Below are 21,673 nucleotides of genomic sequence, written 5' to 3'. Positions count from 1 at the left end.
AAGTTCATTTTGGCTCTCACACCTAAACAAAACGTTGTAGACTCAACATTTTTGCTGTATTTAGTGTATTCTAGCATCCTGAAGATGATTCCAGCATTAATTTCATTGTGCTTATGCTCATTTTGAAGATTTTGACATTTTCACCTTAAGTGTACAATCAGGGGCTGAAAACGCGTTTAAAGCAATAAAAAATTCATTTTGGCTCTCACACCTAAACTAAACGTTGTAGACTCAAAATTTTTGCTGTATTTAGTGTATTCTAGCATCCTGAAGATGATTCCAGCATTAATTTCATTGTGCTTATGCTCATTTTTAAGATTTTGACATTTTCACCTAAAGTGCACAATCAGGCTGAAAACGCGTTTAAAGCAATAAAAAGTTCATTTTGGCTCTCACACCTAAACTAAACGTTGTAGACTCAAAATTTTTGCTGTATTTAGTGTATTCTAGCATCCTGAAGATGATTCCAGCATTAATTTCATTGTGCTTATGCTCATTTTGAAGATTTTGACATTTTCACCTTAAGTGTACAATCAGGGGCTGAAAACGCGTTTAAAGCAATAAAAAGTTCATTTTGGCTCTCACACCTAAACTAAACGTTGTTGACTCAAAATTTTTGCTGTATTTAGTGTATTCTAGCATCCTGAAGATGATTCCAGCATTAATTTCATTGTGCTTATGCTCATTTTTAAGATTTTGACATTTTCACCTAAAGTGCACAATCAGGCTGAAAACGCGTTTAAAGCAATAAAAAGTTCATTTTGGCTCTCACACCTAAACTAAACGTTGTAGACTCAAAATTTTTGCTGTATTTAGTGTATTCTAGCATCCTGAAGATGATTCCAGCATTAATTTCATTGTGCTTATGCTCATTTTGAAGATTTTGACATTTTCACCTAAAGTGCACAATCAGGCTGAAAACGCATTTAAAGCCATAAAAAGTTCATTTTGGCTCTCACACCTAAACAAAACGTTGTAGACTCAACATTTTTGCTGTATTTAGTGTATTCTAGCATCCTGAAGACGATTCCAGCATTAATTTCATTGTGCTTATGCTCATTTTTAAGATTTTGACATTTTCACCTTAAGTGTACAATCAGGGGCTGAAAACGCGTTTAAAGCAATAAAAAGTTCATTTTGGCTCTCACACCTAAACTAAACGTTGTAGACTCGAAATTTTTGCTGTATTTAGTGTATTCTAGCATCCTGAAGATGATTCCAGCATTAATTTCATTGTGATTATGCTCATTTTTAAGATTTTGACATTTTCACCTAAAGTGCACAATCAGGCTGAAAACGCATTTAAAGCAATAAAAAGTTCATTTTGGCTATCACACCTAAACAAAACGTTGTAGACTCAACATTTTTGCTGTATTTAGTGTATTCTAGCATCCTGAAGATGATTCCAGCATTAATTTCATTGTGCTTATGCTCATTTTTAGGATTTTGACATTTTCACCTAAAGTGCACAATCAGGCTGAAAACGCGTTTAAAGCAATAAAAAGTTCATTTTGGCTCTCACACCTAAACTAAACGTTGTAGACTCAAAATTTTTGCTGTATTTAGTGTATTCTAGCATCCTGAAGATGATTCCAGCATTAATTTCATCGTGCTTATGCTCATTTTGAAGATTTTGACATTTTCACCTTAAGTGTACAATCAGGGGCTGAAAACGCGTTTAAAGCAATAAAAAGTTCATTTTGGCTCTCACACCTAAACTAAACGTTGTAGACTCAAAATTTTTGCTGTATTTAGTGTATTCTAGCATCCTGAAGATGATTCCAGCATTAATTTCATTGTGCTTATGCACATTTTGAAGATTTTGACATTTTCACCTAAAGTGCACAATCAGGCTGAAAACGCATTTAAAGCCATAAAAAGTTCATTTTGGCTCTCACACCTAAACAAAACGTTGTAGACTCAACATTTTAGCTGTATTTAGTGTATTCTAGCATCCTGAAGATGATTCCAGCATTAATTTCATTGTGCTTATGCTCATTTTTAAGATTTTGACATTTTCACCTTAAGTGTACAATCAGGGGCTGAAAACGCGTTTAAAGCAATAAAAAGTTCATTTTGGCTCTCACACCTAAACTAAACGTTGTAGACTCAAAATTTTTGCTGTATTTAGTGTATTCTAGCATCCTGAAGATGATTCCAGCATTAATTTCATTGTGCTTATGCTCATTTTTAAGATTTTGACATTTTCACCTAAAGTGCACAATCAGGCTGAAAACGCGTTTAAAGCAATAAAAAGTTCATTTTGGCTCTCACACCTAAACTAAACGTTGTAGACTCAAAATTTTTGCTGTATTTGGTGTATTCTAGCATCCTGAAGATGATTCCAGCATTAATTTCATTGTGCTTATGCTCATTTTGAAGATTTTGACATTTTCACCTTAAGTGTACAATCAGGGGCTGAAAACGCGTTTAAAGCAATAAAAAGTTCATTTTGGCTCTCACACCTAAACTAAACGTTGTAGACTCAAAATTTTTGCTGTATTTAGTGTATTCTAGCATCCTGAAGATGATTCCAGCATTAATTTCATTGTGCTTATGCTCATTTTGAAGATTTTGACATTTTCACCTAAAGTGCACAATCAGGCTGAAAACGCATTTAAAGCCATAAAAAGTTCATTTTGGCTCTCACACCTAAACAAAACGTTGTAGACTCAACATTTTTGCTGTATTTAGTGTATTCTAGCATCCTGAAGATGATTCCAGCATTAATTTCATTGTGCTTATGCTCATTTTGAAGATTTTGACATTTTCACCTAAAGTGCACAATCAGGCTGAAAACGCATTTAAAGCCATAAAAAGTTCATTTTGGCTCTCACACCTAAACAAAACGTTGTAGACTCAACATTTTTGCTGTATTTAGTGTATTCTAGCATCCTGAAGATGATTCCAGCATTAATTTCATTGTGCTTATGCTCATTTTTAGGATTTTGACATTTTCACCTAAAGTGCACAATCAGGCTGAAAACGCGTTTAAAGCAATAAAAAGTTCATTTTGGCTCTCACACCTAAACTAAACGTTGTAGACTCAAAATTGTTGCTGTATTTAGTGTATTCTAGCATCCTGAAGATGATTCCAGCATTAATTTCATCGTGCTTATGCTCATTTTGAAGATTTTGACATTTTCACCTTAAGTGTACAATCAGGGGCTGAAAACGCGTTTAAAGCAATAAAAAGTTCATTTTGGCTCTCACACCTAAACTAAACGTTGTAGACTCAAAATTTTTGCTGTATTTAGTGTATTCTAGCATCCTGAAGATGATTCCAGCATTAATTTCATTGTGCTTATGCTCATTTTGAAGATTTTGACATTTTCACCTAAAGTGTACAATCAGGGGCTGAAAACGCGTTTAAAGCAATAAAAAGTTCATTTTGGCTCTCACACCTAAACTAAACGTTGTAGACTCAAAATTTTTGCTGTATTTAGTGTATTCTAGCATCCTGAAGATGATTCCAGCATTAATTTCATTATGCTTATGCTCATTTTGAAGATTTTGACATTTTCACCTAAAGTGTACAATCAGGCTGAAAACGCATTTAAAGCAATAAAAAGTTCATTTTGGCTCTCACACCTAAACTAAACGTTGTAGACTCAAAATTTTTGCTGTATTTAGTGTATTCTAGCATCCTGAAGATGATTCCAGCATTAATTTCATTGTGCTTATGCTCATTTTTAAGATTTTGACATTTTCACCTAAAGTGCACAATTAGGCTGAAAACGCATTTAAAGGAATAAAAAGTTCATTTTGGCACACAAACCTAAACTAAACGTTGTAGACTTAAAATTTTTGCTGTATTTAGTGTATTCTAGCATCCTGAAGATGATTCCAGCATTAATTTCATTGTGCTTATGCTCATTTTGAAGATTTTGACATTTTCACCTTAAGTGTACAATCAGGGGCTGAAAACGCGTTTAAAGCAATAAAAAGTTCATTTTGGCTCTCACACCAAAACTAAACGTTGTAGACTCAAAATTTTTGCTGTATTTAGTGTATTCTAGCATCCTGAAGATGATTCCAGCATTAATTTCATTGTGCTTATGCTCATTTTGAAGATTTTGACATTTTCACCTAAAGTGTACAAGCAGGGGCTGAAAAGACGTTTAAAGCAATAAAAAGTTCATTTTGGCTCTCACACCTAAACTAAACGTTGTAGACTCAAAATTTTTGCTGTATTTAGTGTATTCTAGCATCCTGAAGATGATTCCAGCATTAATTTCATTGTGCTTATGCTCATTTTTAAGATTTTGACATTTTCACCTAAAGTGCACAATCAGGCTGAAAACGCGTTTAAAGCAATAAAAAGTTCATTTTGGCTCTCACACCTAAACTAAACGTTGTAGACTCAAAATTTTTGCTGTATTTAGTGTATTCTAGCATCCTGAAGATGATTCCAGCATTAATTTCATTGTGCTTATGCTCATTTTGAAGATTTTGACATTTTCACCTAAAGTGCACAATCAGGCTGAAAACGCATTTAAAGCCATAAAAAGTTCATTTTGGCTCTCACACCTAAACTAAACGTTGGAGAATCAAAATTTTTGCTGTATTTAGTGTATTCTAGCATCCTGAAGATGATTCCAGCATTAATTTCATTGTGCTTATGCTCATTTTTAAGATTTTGACATTTTCACCTAAAGTGCACAATCAGGCTGAAAACGCGTTTAAAGGAATAAAAAGTTCATTTTGGCACACAAACCTAAACTAAACGTTGTAGACTCAAAATTTTTGCTGTATTTAGTGTATTCTAGCATCCTGAAGATGATTCCAGCATTAATTTCATTGTGCTTATGCTCATTTTGAAGATTTTGACATTTTCACCTTAAGTGTACAATCAGGGGCTGAAAACGCGTTTAAAGCAATAAAAAGTTCATTTTGGCTCTCACACCAAAACTAAACGTTGTAGACTCAAAATTTTTGCTGTATTTAGTGTATTCTAGCATCCTGAAGATGATTCCAGCATTAATTTCATTGTGCTTATGCTCATTTTGAAGATTTTGACATTTTCACCTAAAGTGTACAAGCAGGGGCTGAAAAGACGTTTAAAGCAATAAAAAGTTCATTTTGGCTCTCACACCTAAACTAAACGTTGTAGACTCAAAATTTTTGCTGTATTTAGTGTATTCTAGCATCCTGAAGATGATTCCAGCATTAATTTCATTGTGCTTATGCTCATTTTTAAGATTTTGACATTTTCACCTAAAGTGCACAATCAGGCTGAAAACGCGTTTAAAGCAATAAAAAGTTCATTTTGGCTCTCACACCTAAACTAAACGTTGTAGACTCAAAATTTTTGCTGTATTTAGTGTATTCTAGCATCCTGAAGATGATTCCAGCATTAATTTCATTGTGCTTATGCTCATTTTGAAGATTTTGACATTTTCACCTAAAGTGCACAATCAGGCTGAAAACGCATTTAAAGCCATAAAAAGTTCATTTTGGCTCTCACACCTAAACTAAACGTTGGAGAATCAAAATTTTTGCTGTATTTAGTGTATTCTAGCATCCTGAAGATGATTCCAGCATTAATTTCATCGTGCTTATGCTCATTTTGAAGATTTTGACATTTTCACCTTAAGTGTACAATCAGGGGCTGAAAACGCGTTTAAAGCAATAAAAAGTTCATTTTGGCTCTCACACCTAAACTAAACGTTGTAGACTCGAAATTTTTGCTGTATTTAGTGTATTCTAGCATCCTGAAGATGATTCCAGCATTAATTTCATTGTGATTATGCTCATTTTTAAGATTTTGACATTTTCACCTAAAGTGCACAATCAGGCTGAAAACGCATTTAAAGCAATAAAAAGTTCATTTTGGCTATCACACCTAAACAAAACGTTGTAGACTCAACATTTTTGCTGTATTTAGTGTATTCTAGCATCCTGAAGATGATTCCAGCATTAATTTCATTGTGCTTATGCTCATTTTTAGGATTTTGACATTTTCACCTAAAGTGCACAATCAGGCTGAAAACGCGTTTAAAGCAATAAAAAGTTCATTTTGGCTCTCACACCTAAACTAAACGTTGTAGACTCAAAATTTTTGCTGTATTTAGTGTATTCTAGCATCCTGAAGATGATTCCAGCATTAATTTCATCGTGCTTATGCTCATTTTGAAGATTTTGACATTTTCACCTTAAGTGTACAATCAGGGGCTGAAAACGCGTTTAAAGCAATAAAAAGTTCATTTTGGCTCTCACACCTAAACTAAACGTTGTAGACTCAAAATTTTTGCTGTATTTAGTGTATTCTAGCATCCTGAAGATGATTCCAGCATTAATTTCATTGTGCTTATGCACATTTTGAAGATTTTGACATTTTCACCTAAAGTGCACAATCAGGCTGAAAACGCATTTAAAGCCATAAAAAGTTCATTTTGGCTCTCACACCTAAACAAAACGTTGTAGACTCAACATTTTTGCTGTATTTAGTGTATTCTAGCATCCTGAAGATGATTCCAGCATTAATTTCATTGTGCTTATGCTCATTTTGAAGATTTTGACATTTTCACCTTAAGTGTACAATCAGGGGCTGAAAACGCGTTTAAAGCAATAAAAAGTTCATTTTGGCTCTCACACCTAAACTAAACGTTGTAGACTCAAAATTTTTGCTGTATTTAGTGTATTCTAGCATCCTGAAGATGATTCCAGCATTAATTTCATTGTGCTTATGCTCATTTTGAAGATTTTGACATTTTCACCTAAAGTGCACAATCAGGCTGAAAACGCATTTAAAGCCATAAAAAGTTCATTTTGGCTCTCACACCTAAACAAAACGTTGTAGACTCAACATTTTTGCTGTATTTAGTGTATTCTAGCATCCTGAAGATGATTCCAGCATTAATTTCATTGTGCTTATGCTCATTTTGAAGATTTTGACATTTTCACCTAAAGTGCACAATCAGGCTGAAAACGCATTTAAAGCCATAAAAAGTTCATTTTGGCTCTCACACCTAAACAAAACGTTGTAGACTCAACATTTTTGCTGTATTTAGTGTATTCTAGCATCCTGAAGATGATTCCAGCATTAATTTCATTGTGCTTATGCTCATTTTTAGGATTTTGACATTTTCACCTAAAGTGCACAATCAGGCTGAAAACGCGTTTAAAGCAATAAAAAGTTCATTTTGGCTCTCACACCTAAACTAAACGTTGTAGACTCAAAATTGTTGCTGTATTTAGTGTATTCTAGCATCCTGAAGATGATTCCAGCATTAATTTCATCGTGCTTATGCTCATTTTGAAGATTTTGACATTTTCACCTTAAGTGTACAATCAGGGGCTGAAAACGCGTTTAAAGCAATAAAAAGTTCATTTTGGCTCTCACACCTAAACTAAACGTTGTAGACTCAAAATTTTTGCTGTATTTAGTGTATTCTAGCATCCTGAAGATGATTCCAGCATTAATTTCATTGTGCTTATGCTCATTTTGAAGATTTTGACATTTTCACCTTAAGTGTACAATCAGGGGCTGAAAACGCGTTTAAAGCAATAAAAAGTTCATTTTGGCTCTCACACCAAAACTAAACGTTGTAGACTCAAAATTTTTGCTGTATTTAGTGTATTCTAGCATCCTGAAGATGATTCCAGCATTAATTTCATTGTGCTTATGCTCATTTTGAAGATTTTGACATTTTCACCTAAAGTGTACAAGCAGGGGCTGAAAAGACGTTTAAAGCAATAAAAAGTTCATTTTGGCTCTCACACCTAAACTAAACGTTGTAGACTCAAAATTTTTGCTGTATTTAGTGTATTCTAGCATCCTGAAGATGATTCCAGCATTAATTTCATTGTGCTTATGCTCATTTTTAAGATTTTGACATTTTCACCTAAAGTGCACAATCAGGCTGAAAACGCGTTTAAAGCAATAAAAAGTTCATTTTGGCTCTCACACCTAAACTAAACGTTGTAGACTCAAAATTTTTGCTGTATTTAGTGTATTCTAGCATCGTGAAGATGATTCCAGCATTAATTTCATTGTGCTTATGCTCATTTTGAAGATTTTGACATTTTCACCTAAAGTGCACAATCAGGCTGAAAACGCATTTAAAGCCATAAAAAGTTCATTTTGGCTCTCACACCTAAACTAAACGTTGGAGAATCAAAATTTTTGCTGTATTTAGTGTATTCTAGCATCCTGAAGATGATTCCAGCATTAATTTCATCGTGCTTATGCTCATTTTGAAGATTTTGACATTTTCACCTTAAGTGTACAATCAGGGGCTGAAAACGCGTTTAAAGCAATAAAAAGTTCATTTTGGCTCTCACACCTAAACTAAACGTTGTAGACTCAAAATTTTTGCTGTATTTAGTGTATTCTAGCATCCTGAAGATGATTCCAGCATTAATTTCATTGTGCTTATGCTCATTTTTAAGATTTTGACATTTTCACCTAAAGTGCACAATCAGGCTGAAAACGCATTTAAAGCAATAAAAACTTCATTTTGGCACACAAACCTAAACTAAACGTTGTAGACTCCAAATTTTTGCTGTATTTAGTGTATTCTAGCATCCTGAAGATGATTCCAGCATTAATTTCATTGTGCTTATGCTCATTTTGAAGATTTTGACATTTTCACCTTAAGTGTACAATCAGGTGTTGAAAACGCGTTTAAAGCAATAAAAAGTTCATTTTGGCTCTCACACCTAAACTAAACGTTGTAGACTCAAAATTTTTGCTGTATTTAGTGTATTCTAGCATCCTGAAGATGATTCCAGCATTAATTTCATTGTGCTTATGCTCATTTTGAAGATTTTGACATTTTCACCTAAAGTGTACAATCAGGGGCTGAAAACGCGTTTAAAGCAATAAAAAGTTCATTTTGGCTCTCACACCTAAACTAAACGTTGTAGACTCAAAATTTTTGCTGTATTTAGTGTATTCTAGCATCCTGAAGATGATTCCAGCATTAATTTCATTATGCTTATGCTCATTTTGAAGATTTTGACATTTTCACCTAAAGTGTACAATCAGGCTGAAAACGCATTTAAAGCAATAAAAAGTTCATTTTGGCTCTCACACCTAAACTAAACGTTGTAGACTCAAAATTTTTGCTGTATTTAGTGTATTCTAGCATCCTGAAGATGATTCCAGCATTAATTTCATTGTGCTTATGCTCATTTTTAAGATTTTGACATTTTCACCTAAAGTGCACAATTAGGCTGAAAACGCATTTAAAGGAATAAAAAGTTCATTTTGGCACACAAACCTAAACTAAACGTTGTAGACTCAAAATTTTTGCTGTATTTAGTGTATTCTAGCATCCTGAAGATGATTCCAGCATTAATTTCATTGTGCTTATGCTCATTTTGAAGATTTTGACATTTTCACCTTAAGTGTACAATCAGGGGCTGAAAACGCGTTTAAAGCAATAAAAAGTTCATTTTGGCTCTCACACCAAAACTAAACGTTGTAGACTCAAAATTTTTGCTGTATTTAGTGTATTCTAGCATCCTGAAGATGATTCCAGCATTAATTTCATTGTGCTTATGCTCATTTTGAAGATTTTGACATTTTCACCTAAAGTGTACAGGCAGGGGCTGAAAAGACGTTTAAAGCAATAAAAAGTTCATTTTGGCTCTCACACCTAAACTAAACGTTGTAGACTCAAAATTTTTGCTGTATTTAGTGTATTCTAGCATCCTGAAGATGATTCCAGCATTAATTTCATTGTGCTTATGCTCATTTTTAAGATTTTGACATTTTCACCTAAAGTGCACAATCAGGCTGAAAACGCGTTTAAAGCAATAAAAAGTTCATTTTGGCTCTCACACCTAAACTAAACGTTGTAGACTCAAAATTTTTGCTGTATTTAGTGTATTCTAGCATCCTGAAGATGATTCCAGCATTAATTTCATTGTGCTTATGCTCATTTTGAAGATTTTGACATTTTCACCTAAAGTGCACAATCAGGCTGAAAACGCATTTAAAGCCATAAAAAGTTCATTTTGGCTCTCACACCTAAACTAAACGTTGGAGAATCAAAATTTTTGCTGTATTTAGTGTATTCTAGCATCCTGAAGATGATTCCAGCATTAATTTCATTGTGCTTATGCTCATTTTTAAGATTTTGACATTTTCACCTAAAGTGCACAATCAGGCTGAAAACGCGTTTAAAGGAATAAAAAGTTCATTTTGGCACACAAACCTAAACTAAACGTTGTAGACTCAAAATTTTTGCTGTATTTAGTGTATTCTAGCATCCTGAAGATGATTCCAGCATTAATTTCATTGTGCTTATGCTCATTTTGAAGATTTTGACATTTTCACCTTAAGTGTACAATCAGGGGCTGAAAACGCGTTTAAAGCAATAAAAAGTTCATTTTGGCTCTCACACCAAAACTAAACGTTGTAGACTCAAAATTTTTGCTGTATTTAGTGTATTCTAGCATCCTGAAGATGATTCCAGCATTAATTTCATTGTGCTTATGCTCATTTTGAAGATTTTGACATTTTCACCTAAAGTGTACAAGCAGGGGCTGAAAAGACGTTTAAAGCAATAAAAAGTTCATTTTGGCTCTCACACCTAAACTAAACGTTGTAGACTCAAAATTTTTGCTGTATTTAGTGTATTCTAGCATCCTGAAGATGATTCCAGCATTAATTTCATTGTGCTTATGCTCATTTTTAAGATTTTGACATTTTCACCTAAAGTGCACAATCAGGCTGAAAACGCGTTTAAAGCAATAAAAAGTTCATTTTGGCTCTCACACCTAAACTAAACGTTGTAGACTCAAAATTTTTGCTGTATTTAGTGTATTCTAGCATCCTGAAGATGATTCCAGCATTAATTTCATTGTGCTTATGCTCATTTTGAAGATTTTGACATTTTCACCTAAAGTGCACAATCAGGCTGAAAACGCATTTAAAGCCATAAAAAGTTCATTTTGGCTCTCACACCTAAACTAAACGTTGGAGAATCAAAATTTTTGCTGTATTTAGTGTATTCTAGCATCCTGAAGATGATTCCAGCATTAATTTCATTGTGCTTATGCTCATTTTTAAGATTTTGACATTTTCACCTAAAGTGCACAATCAGGCTGAAAACGCGTTTAAAGCAATAAAAAGTTCATTTTGGCTCTCACACCTAAACTAAATGTTGTAGACTCAAAATTTTTGCTGTATTTAGTGTATTCTAGCATCCTGAAGATGATTCCAGCATTAATTTCATTGTGCTTATGCTCATTTTGAAGATTTTGACATTTTCACCTAAAGTGCACAATCAGGCTGAAAACGCATTTAAAGCCATAAAAAGTTCATTTTGGCTCTCACACCTAAACTAAACGTTGTAGACTCAAAATTTTTGCTGTATTTAGTGTATTCTAGCATCCTGAAGATGATTCCAGCATTAATTGCAATGTGCTTATGCTCATTTTGAAGATTTTGACATTTTCACCTTAAGTGTACAATCAGGGGCTGAAAACGCGTTTAAAGCAATAAAAAGTTCATTTTGGCTCTCACACCTAAACTAAACGTTGTAGACTCAAAATTTTTGCTGTATTTAGTGTATTCTAGCATCCTGAAGATAATTCCAGCATTAATTTCATTGTGCTTATGCTCATTTTTAAGATTTTGACATTTTCACCTAAAGTGCACAATCAGGCTGAAAACGCGTTTAAAGCAATAAAAAGTTCATTTTGGCTCTCACACCTAAACTAAACGTTGTAGACTCAAAATTTTTGCTGTATTTAGTGTATTCTAGCATCCTGAAGATTATTCCAGCATTAATTTCATTGTGCTTATGCACATTTTGAAGATTTTGACATTTTCACCTAAAGTGCACAATCAGGCTGAAAACGCGTTTAAAGCAATAAAAAGTTCATTTTGGCTCTCACACCTAAACTAAACGTTGTAGACTCAAAATTTTTGCTGTATTTAGTGTATTCTAGCATCCTGAAGATGATTCCAGCATTAATTTCATTGTGCTTATGCTCATTTTGAAGATTTTGACATTTTCACCTAAAGTGCACAATCAGGCTGAAAACGCATTTAAAGCCATAAAAAGTTCATTTTGGCTCTCACACCTAAACTAAACGTTGGAGAATCAAATTTTTTGCTGTATTTAGTGTATTCTAGCATCCTGAGGATGATTCCAGCATTAATTTCATTGTGCTTATGCTCATTTTTAAGATTTTGACATTTTCACCTAAAGTGCACAATCAGGCTGAAAACGCGTTTAAAGCAATAAAAAGTTCATTTTGGCTCTCACACCTAAACAAAACGTTGTAGACTCAAAATTTTTGCTGTATTTAGTGTATTCTAGCATCCTGAAGATGATTCCAGCATTAATTTCATTGTGCTTATGCTCATTTTGAAGATTTTGACATTTTCACCTAAAGTGCACAATCAGGCTGAAAACGCATTTAAAGCCATAAAAAGTTCATTTTGGCTCTCACACCTAAACTAAACGTTGTAGACTCAAAATTGTTGCTGTATTTAGTGTATTCTAGCATCCTGAAGATGATTCCAGCATTAATTGCAATGTGCTTATGCTCATTTTGAAGATTTTGACATTTTCACCTTAAGTGTACAATCAGGGGCTGAAAACGCGTTTAAAGCAATAAAAAGTTCATTTTGGCTCTCACACCTAAACTAAACGTTGTAGACTCAAAATTTTTGCTGTATTTAGTGTATTCTAGCATCCTGAAGATGATTCCAGCATTAATTTCATTGTGCTTATGCTCATTTTTAAGATTTTGACATTTTCACCTAAAGTGCACAATCAGGCTGAAAACGCGTTTAAAGCAATAAAAAGTTCATTTTGGCTCTCACACCTAAACTAAACGTTGTAGACTCAAAAATGTTGCTGTATTTAGTGTATTCTAGCATCCTGAAGATGATTCCAGCATTAATTTCATTGTGCTTATGCTCATTTTGAAGATTTTGACATTTTCACCTAAAGTGCACAATCAGGCTGAAAACGCATTTAAAGCCATAAAAAGTTCATTTTGGCTCTCACACCTAAACTAAACGTTGTAGACTCAAAATTTTTGCTGTATTTAGTGTATTCTAGCATCCTGAAGATGATTCCAGCATTAATTTCATTGTGCTTATGCTCATTTTGAAGATTTTGACATTTTCACCTAAAGTGCACAATCAGGCTGAAAACGCATTTAAAGCCATAAAAAGTTCATTTTGGCTCTCACACCTAAACAAAACGTTGTAGACTCAACATTTTTGCTGTATTTAGTGTATTCTAGCATCTTGAAGATGATTCCAGCATTAATTTCATTGTGCTTATGCTCATTTTGAAGATTTTGACATTTTCACCTAAAGTGCACAATCAGGCTGAAAACGCATTTAAAGCCATAAAAAGTTCATTTTGGCTCTCACACCTAAACAAAACGTTGTAGACTCAACATTTTTGCTGTATTTAGTGTATTCTAGCATCCTGAAGATGATTCCAGCATTAATTTCATTGTGCTTATGCTCATTTTTAGGATTTTGACATTTTCACCTAAAGTGCACAATCAGGCTGAAAACGCGTTTAAAGCAATAAAAAGTTCATTTTGGCTCTCACACCTAAACTAAACGTTGTAGACTCAAAATTGTTGCTGTATTTAGTGTATTCTAGCATCCTGAAGATGATTCCAGCATTAATTTCATCGTGCTTATGCTCATTTTGAAGATTTTGACATTTTCACCTTAAGTGTACAATCAGGGGCTGAAAACGCGTTTAAAGCAATAAAAAGTTCATTTTGGCTCTCACACCTAAACTAAACGTTGTAGACTCAAAATTTTTGCTGTATTTAGTGTATTCTAGCATCCTGAAGATGATTCCAGCATTAATTTCATTGTGCTTATGCTCATTTTTAAGATTTTGACATTTTCACCTAAAGTGCACAATCAGGCTGAAAATTAATTTAAAGCAATAAAAACTTCATTTTGGCACACAAACCTAAACTAAACGTTGTAGACTCAAAATTTTTGCTGTATTTAGTGTATTCTAGCATCCTGAAGATGATTCCAGCATTAATTTCATTGTGCTTATGCTCATTTTGAAGATTTTGACATTTTCACCTAAAGTGTACAATCAGGGGCTGAAAACGCGTTTAAAGCAATAAAAAGTTCATTTTGGCTCTCACACCTAAACTAAACGTTGTAGACTCAAAATTTTTGCTGTATTTAGTGTATTCTAGCATCCTGAAGATGATTCCAGCATTAATTTCATTATGCTTATGCTCATTTTGAAGATTTTGACATTTTCACCTAAAGTGTACAATCAGGCTGAAAACGCATTTAAAGCAATAAAAAGTTCATTTTGGCTCTCACACCTAAACTAAACGTTGTAGACTCAAAATTTTTGCTGTATTTAGTGTATTCTAGCATCCTGAAGATGATTCCAGCATTAATTTCATTGTGCTTATGCTCATTTTTAAGATTTTGACATTTTCACCTAAAGTGCACAATTAGGCTGAAAACGCATTTAAAGGAATAAAAAGTTCATTTTGGCACACAAACCTAAACTAAACGTTGTAGACTCAAATATTTTGCTGTATTTAGTGTATTCTAGCATCCTGAAGATGATTCCAGCATTAATTTCATTGTGCTTATGCTCATTTTGAAGATTTTGACATTTTCACCTTAAGTGTACAATCAGGGGCTGAAAACGCGTTTAAAGCAATAAAAAGTTCATTTTGGCTCTCACACCAAAACTAAACGTTGTAGACTCAAAATTTTTGCTGTATTTAGTGTATTCTAGCATCCTGAAGATGATTCCAGCATTAATTTCATTGTGCTTATGCTCATTTTGAAGATTTTGACATTTTCACCTAAAGTGTACAAGCAGGGGCTGAAAAGACGTTTAAAGCAATAAAAAGTTCATTTTGGCTCTCACACCTAAACTAAACGTTGTAGACTCAAAATTTTTGCTGTATTTAGTGTATTCTAGCATCCTGAAGATGATTCCAGCATTAATTTCATTGTGCTTATGCTCATTTTTAAGATTTTGACATTTTCACCTAAAGTGCACAATCAGGCTGAAAACGCGTTTAAAGCAATAAAAAGTTCATTTTGGCTCTCACACCTAAACTAAACGTTGTAGACTCAAAATTTTTGCTGTATTTAGTGTATTCTAGCATCCTGAAGATGATTCCAGCATTAATTTCATTGTGCTTATGCTCATTTTGAAGATTTTGACATTTTCACCTAAAGTGCACAATCAGGCTGAAAACGCATTTAAAGCCATAAAAAGTTCATTTTGGCTCTCACACCTAAACTAAACGTTGGAGAATCAAAATTTTTGCTGTATTTAGTGTATTCTAGCATCCTGAAGATGATTCCAGCATTAATTTCATTGTGCTTATGCTCATTTTTAAGATTTTGACATTTTCACCTAAAGTGCACAATCAGGCTGAAAACGCGTTTAAAGGAATAAAAAGTTCATTTTGGCACACAAACCTAAACTAAACGTTGTAGACTCAAAATTTTTGCTGTATTTAGTGTATTCTAGCATCCTGAAGATGATTCCAGCATTAATTTCATTGTGCTTATGCTCATTTTGAAGATTTTGACATTTTCACCTTAAGTGTACAATCAGGGGCTGAAAACGCGTTTAAAGCAATAAAAAGTTCATTTTGGCTCTCACACCAAAACTAAACGTTGTAGACTCAAAATTTTTGCTGTATTTAGTGTATTCTAGCATCCTGAAGATGATTCCAGCATTAATTTCATTGTGCTTATGCTCATTTTGAAGATTTTGACATTTTCACCTAAAGTGTACAAGCAGGGGCTGAAAAGACGTTTAAAGCAATAAAAAGTTCATTTTGGCTCTCACACCTAAACTAAACGTTGTAGACTCAAAATTTTTGCTGTATTTAGTGTATTCTAGCATCCTGAAGATGATTCCAGCATTAATTTCATTGTGCTTATGCTCATTTTTAAGATTTTGACATTTTCACCTAAAGTGCACAATCAGGCTGAAAACGCGTTTAAAGCAATAAAAAGTTCATTTTGGCTCTCACACCTAAACTAAACGTTGTAGACTCAAAATTTTTGCTGTATTTAGTGTATTCTAGCATCCTGAAGATGATTCCAGCATTAATTTCATTGTGCTTATGCTCATTTTGAAGATTTTGACATTTTCACCTAAAGTGCACAATCAGGCTGAAAACGCATTTAAAGCCATAAAAAGTTCATTTTGGCTCTCACACCTAAACTAAACGTTGGAGAATCAAAATTTTTGCTGTATTTAGTGTATTCTAGCATCCTGAAGATGATTCCAGCATTAATTTCATCGTGCTTATGCTCATTTTGAAGATTTTGACATTTTCACCTTAAGTGTACAATCAGGGGCTGAAAACGCGTTTAAAGCAATAAAAAGTTCATTTTGGCTCTCACACCTAAACTAAACGTTGTAGACTCAAAATTTTTGCTGTATTTAGTGTATTCTAGCATCCTGAAGATGATTCCAGCATTAATTTCATTGTGCTTATGCTCATTTTTAAGATTTTGACATTTTCACCTAAAGTGCACAATCAGGCTGAAAACGCATTTAAAGCAATAAAAACTTCATTTTGGCACACAAACCTAAACTAAACGTTGTAGACTCAAAATTTTTGCTGTATTTAGTGTATTCTAGCATCCTGAAGATGATTCCAGCATTAATTTCATTGTGCTTATGCTCATTTTGAAGATTTTGACATTTTCACCTTAAGTGTACAATCAGGTGTTGAAAACGCGTTTAAAGCAATAAAAAGTTCATTTTTGCTCTCACACCTAAACTAAACGTTGTAGACTCAAAATTTTTGCTGTATTTAGTGTATTCTAGCATCCTGAAGATGATTCCAGCATTAATTTCATTGTGCTTATGCTCATTTTGAAGATTTTGACATTTTCACCTAAAGTGTACAAACAGGGGCTGAAAACGCGTTTAAAGCAATAAAAAGTTCATTTTGGCTCTCACACCTAAACTAAACGTTGTAGACTCAAAATTTTTGCTGTATTTAGTGTATTCTAGCATCCTGAAGATGATTCCAGCATTAATTTCATTATGCTTATGCTCATTTTGAAGATTTTGACATTTTCACCTAAAGTGTACAATCAGGCTGAAAACGCATTTAAAGCAATAAAAAGTTCATTTTGGCTCTCACACCTAAACTAAACGTTGTAGACTCAAAATTTTTGCTGTATTTAGTGTATTCTAGCATCCTGAAGATGATTCCAGCATTAATTTCATTGTGCTTATGCTCATTTTTAAGATTTTGACATTTTCACCTAAAGTGCACAATTAGGCTGAAAACGCATTTAAAGGAATAAAAAGTTCATTTTGGCACACAAACCTAAACTAAACGTTGTAGACTCAAAATTTTTGCTGTATTTAGTGTATTCTAGCATCCTGAAGATGATTCCAGCATTAATTTCATTGTGCTTATGCTCATTTTGAAGATTTTGACATTTTCACCTTAAGTGTACAATCAGGGGCTGAAAACGCGTTTAAAGCAATAAAAAGTTCATTTTGGCTCTCACACCAAAACTAAACGTTGTAGACTCAAAATTTTTGCTGTATTTAGTGTATTCTAGCATCCTGAAGATGATTCCAGCATTAATTTCATTGTGCTTATGCTCATTTTGAAGATTTTGACATTTTCACCTAAAGTGTACAAGCAGGGGCTGAAAAGACGTTTAAAGCAATAAAAAGTTCATTTTGGCTCTCACACCTAAACTAAACGTTGTAGACTCAAAATTTTTGCTGTATTTAGTGTATTCTAGCATCCTGAAGATGATTCCAGCATTAATTTCATTGTGCTTATGCTCATTTTTAAGATTTTGACATTTTCACCTAAAGTGCACAATCAGGCTGAAAACGCGTTTAAAGCAATAAAAAGTTCATTTTGGCTCTCACACCTAAACTAAACGTTGTAGACTCAAAATTTTTGCTGTATTTAGTGTATTCTAGCATCCTGAAGATGATTCCAGCATTAATTTCATTGTGCTTATGCTCATTTTGAAGATTTTGACATTTTCACCTAAAGTGCACAATCAGGCTGAAAACGCATTTAAAGCCATAAAAAGTTCATTTTGGCTCTCACACCTAAACTAAACGTTGGAGAATCAAAATTTTTGCTGTATTTAGTGTATTCTAGCATCCTGAAGATGATTCCAGCATTAATTTCATTGTGCTTATGCTCATTTTTAAGATTTTGACATTTTCACCTAAAGTGCACAATCAGGCTGAAAACGCGTTTAAAGGAATAAAAAGTTCATTTTGGCACACAAACCTAAACTAAACGTTGTAGACTCAAAATTTTTGCTGTATTTAGTGTATTCTAGCATCCTGAAGATGATTCCAGCATTAATTTCATTGTGCTTATGCTCATTTTGAAGATTTTGACATTTTCACCTTAAGTGTACAATCAGGGGCTGAAAACGCGTTTAAAGCAATAAAAAGTTCATTTTGGCTCTCACACCAAAACTAAACGTTGTAGACTCAAAATTTTTGCTGTATTTAGTGTATTCTAGCATCCTGAAGATGATTCCAGCATTAATTTCATTGTGCTTATGCTCATTTTGAAGATTTTGACATTTTCACCTAAAGTGTACAAGCAGGGGCTAAAAAGACGTTTAAAGCAATAAAAAGTTCATTTTGGCTCTCACACCTAAACTAAACGTTGTAGACTCAAAATTTTTGCTGTATTTAGTGTATTCTAGCATCCTGAAGATGATTCCAGCATTAATTTCATTGTGCTTATGCTCATTTTTAAGATTTTGACATTTTCACCTAAAGTGCACAATCAGGCTGAAAACGCGTTTAAAGCAATAAAAAGTTCATTTTGGCTCTCACACCTAAACTAAACGTTGTAGACTCAAAATTTTTGCTGTATTTAGTGTATTCTAGCATCCTGAAGATGATTCCAGCATTAATTTCATTGTGCTTATGCTCATTTTGAAGATTTTGACATTTTCACCTAAAGTGCACAATCAGGCTGAAAACGCATTTAAAGCCATAAAAAGTTCATTTTGGCTCTCACACCTAAACTAAACGTTGGAGAATCAAAATTTTTGCTGTATTTAGTGTATTCTAGCATCCTGAAGATGATTCCAGCATTAATTTCATTGTGCTTATGCTCATTTTTAAGATTTTGACATTTTCACCTAAAGTGCACAATCAGGCTGAAAACGCGTTTAAAGCAATAAAAAGTTCATTTTGGCTCTCACACCTAAACTAAACGTTGTAGACTCAAAATTTTTGCTGTATTTAGTGTATTCTAGCATCCTGAAGATGATTCCAGCATTAATTTCATTGTGCTTATGCTCATTTTGAAGATTTTGACATTTTCACCTAAAGTGCACAATCAGGCTGAAAACGCATTTAAAGCCATAAAAAGTTCATTTTGGCTCTCACACCTAAACTAAACGTTGTAGACTCAAAATTTTTGCTGTATTTAGTGTATTCTAGCATCCTGAAGATGATTCCAGCATTAATTGCAATGTGCTTATGCTCATTTTGAAGATTTTGACATTTTCACCTTAAGTGTACAATCAGGGGCTGAAAACGCGTTTAAAGCAATAAAAAGTTCATTTTGGCTCTCACACCTAAACTAAACGTTGTAGACTCAAAATTTTTGCTGTATTTAGTGTATTCTAGCATCCTGAAGATGATTCCAGCATTAATTTCATTGTGCTTATGCTCATTTTTAAGATTTTGACATTTTCACCTAAAGTGCACAATCAGGCTGAAAACGCGTTTAAAGCAATAAAAAGTTCATTTTGGCTCTCACACCTAAACTAAACGTTGTAGACTCAAAATTTTTGCTGTATTTAGTGTATTCTAGCATCCTGAAGATGATTCCAGCATTAATTTCATTGTGCTTATGCACATTTTGAAGATTTTGACATTTTCACCTAAAGTGCACAATCAGGCTGAAAACGCGTTTAAAGCAATAAAAAGTTCATTTTGGCTCTCACACCTAAACTAAACGTTGTAGACTCAAAATTTTTGCTGTATTTAGTGTATTCTAGCATCCTGAAGATGATTCCAGCATTAATTTCATTGTGCTTATGCTCATTTTGAAGATTTTGACATTTTCACCTAAAGTGCACAATCAGGCTGAAAACGCATTTAAAGCCATAAAAAGTTCATTTTGGCTCTCACACCTAAACTAAACGTTGGAGAATCAAATTTTTTGCTGTATTTAGTGTATTCTAGCATCCTGAGGATGATTCCAGCATTAATTTCATTGTGCTTATGCTCATTTTTAAGATTTTGACATTTTCACCTAAAGTGCACAATCAGGCTGAAAACGCGTTTAAAGCAATAAAAAGTTCATTTTGGCTCTCACACCTAAACAAAACGTTGTAGACTCAAAATTTTTGCTGTATTTAGTGTATTCTAGCATTCTGAAGATGATTCCAGCATTAATTTCATTGTGCTTATGCTCATTTTGAAGATTTTGACATTTTCACCTAAAGTGCACAATCAGGCTGAAAACGCATTTAAAGCCATAAAAAGTTCATTTTGGCTCTCACACCTAAACTAAACGTTGTAGACTCAAAATTTTTGCTGTATTTAGTGTATTCTAGCATCCTGAAGATGATTCCAGCATTAATTGCAATGTGCTTATGCTCATTTTGAAGATTTTGACATTTTCACCTTAAGTGTACAATCAGGGGCTGAAAACGCGTTTAAAGCAATAAAAAGTTCATTTTGGCTCACACACCTAAACTAAACGTTGTAGACTCAAAATTTTTGCTGTATTTAGTGTATTCTAGCATCCTGAAGATGATTCCAGCATTAATTTCATTGTGCTTATGCTCATTTTTAAGATTTTGACATTTTCACCTAAAGTGCACAATCAGGCTGAAAACGCGTTTAAAGCAATAAAAAGTTCATTTTGGCTCTCACACCTAAACTAAACGTTGTAGACTCAAAAATGTTGCTGTATTTAGTGTATTCTAGCATCCTGAAGATGATTCCAGCATTAATTTCATTGTGCTTATGCTCATTTTGAAGCTTTTGACATTTTCACCTAAAGTGCACAATCAGGCTGAAAACGCATTTAAAGCCATAAAAAGTTCATTTTGGCTCTCACACCTAAACTAAACGTTGTAGACTCAAAATTTTTGCTGTATTTAGTGTATTCTAGCATCCTGAAGATGATTCCAGCATTAATTTCATTGTGCTTATGCTCATTTTTAGGATTTTGACATTTTCACCTAAAGTGCACAATCAGGCTGAAAACGCGTTTAAAGCAATAAAAAGTTCATTTTGGCTCTCACACCTAAACTAAACGTTGTAGACTCAAAATTTTTGCTGTATTTAGTGTATTCTAGCATCCTGAAGATGATTCCAGCATTAATTTCATCGTGCTTATGCTCATTTTGAAGATTTTGACATTTTCACCTTAAGTGTACAATCAGGGGCTGAAAACGCGTTTAAAGCAATAAAAAGTTCATTTTGGCTCTCACACCTAAACTAAACTTTGTAGACTCAAAATTTTTGCTGTATTTAGTGTATTCTAGCATCCTGAAGATGATTCCAGCATTAATTTCATTGTGCTTATGCACATTTTGAAGATTTTGACATTTTCACCTAAAGTGCACAATCAGGCTGAAAACGCATTTAAAGCCATAAAAAGTTCATTTTGGCTCTCACACCTAAACAAAACGTTGTAGACTCAACATTTTTGCTGTATTTAGTGTATTCTAGCATCCTGA

Source organism: Vanacampus margaritifer, chromosome 7, assembly GCF_051991255.1.
Source record: "Vanacampus margaritifer isolate UIUO_Vmar chromosome 7, RoL_Vmar_1.0, whole genome shotgun sequence".
Taxonomy (NCBI): domain Eukaryota; kingdom Metazoa; phylum Chordata; class Actinopteri; order Syngnathiformes; family Syngnathidae; genus Vanacampus; species Vanacampus margaritifer.
The sequence above is the reverse complement of the archived record's forward strand: the minus strand, read 5'-3'. Positions refer to the sequence as shown.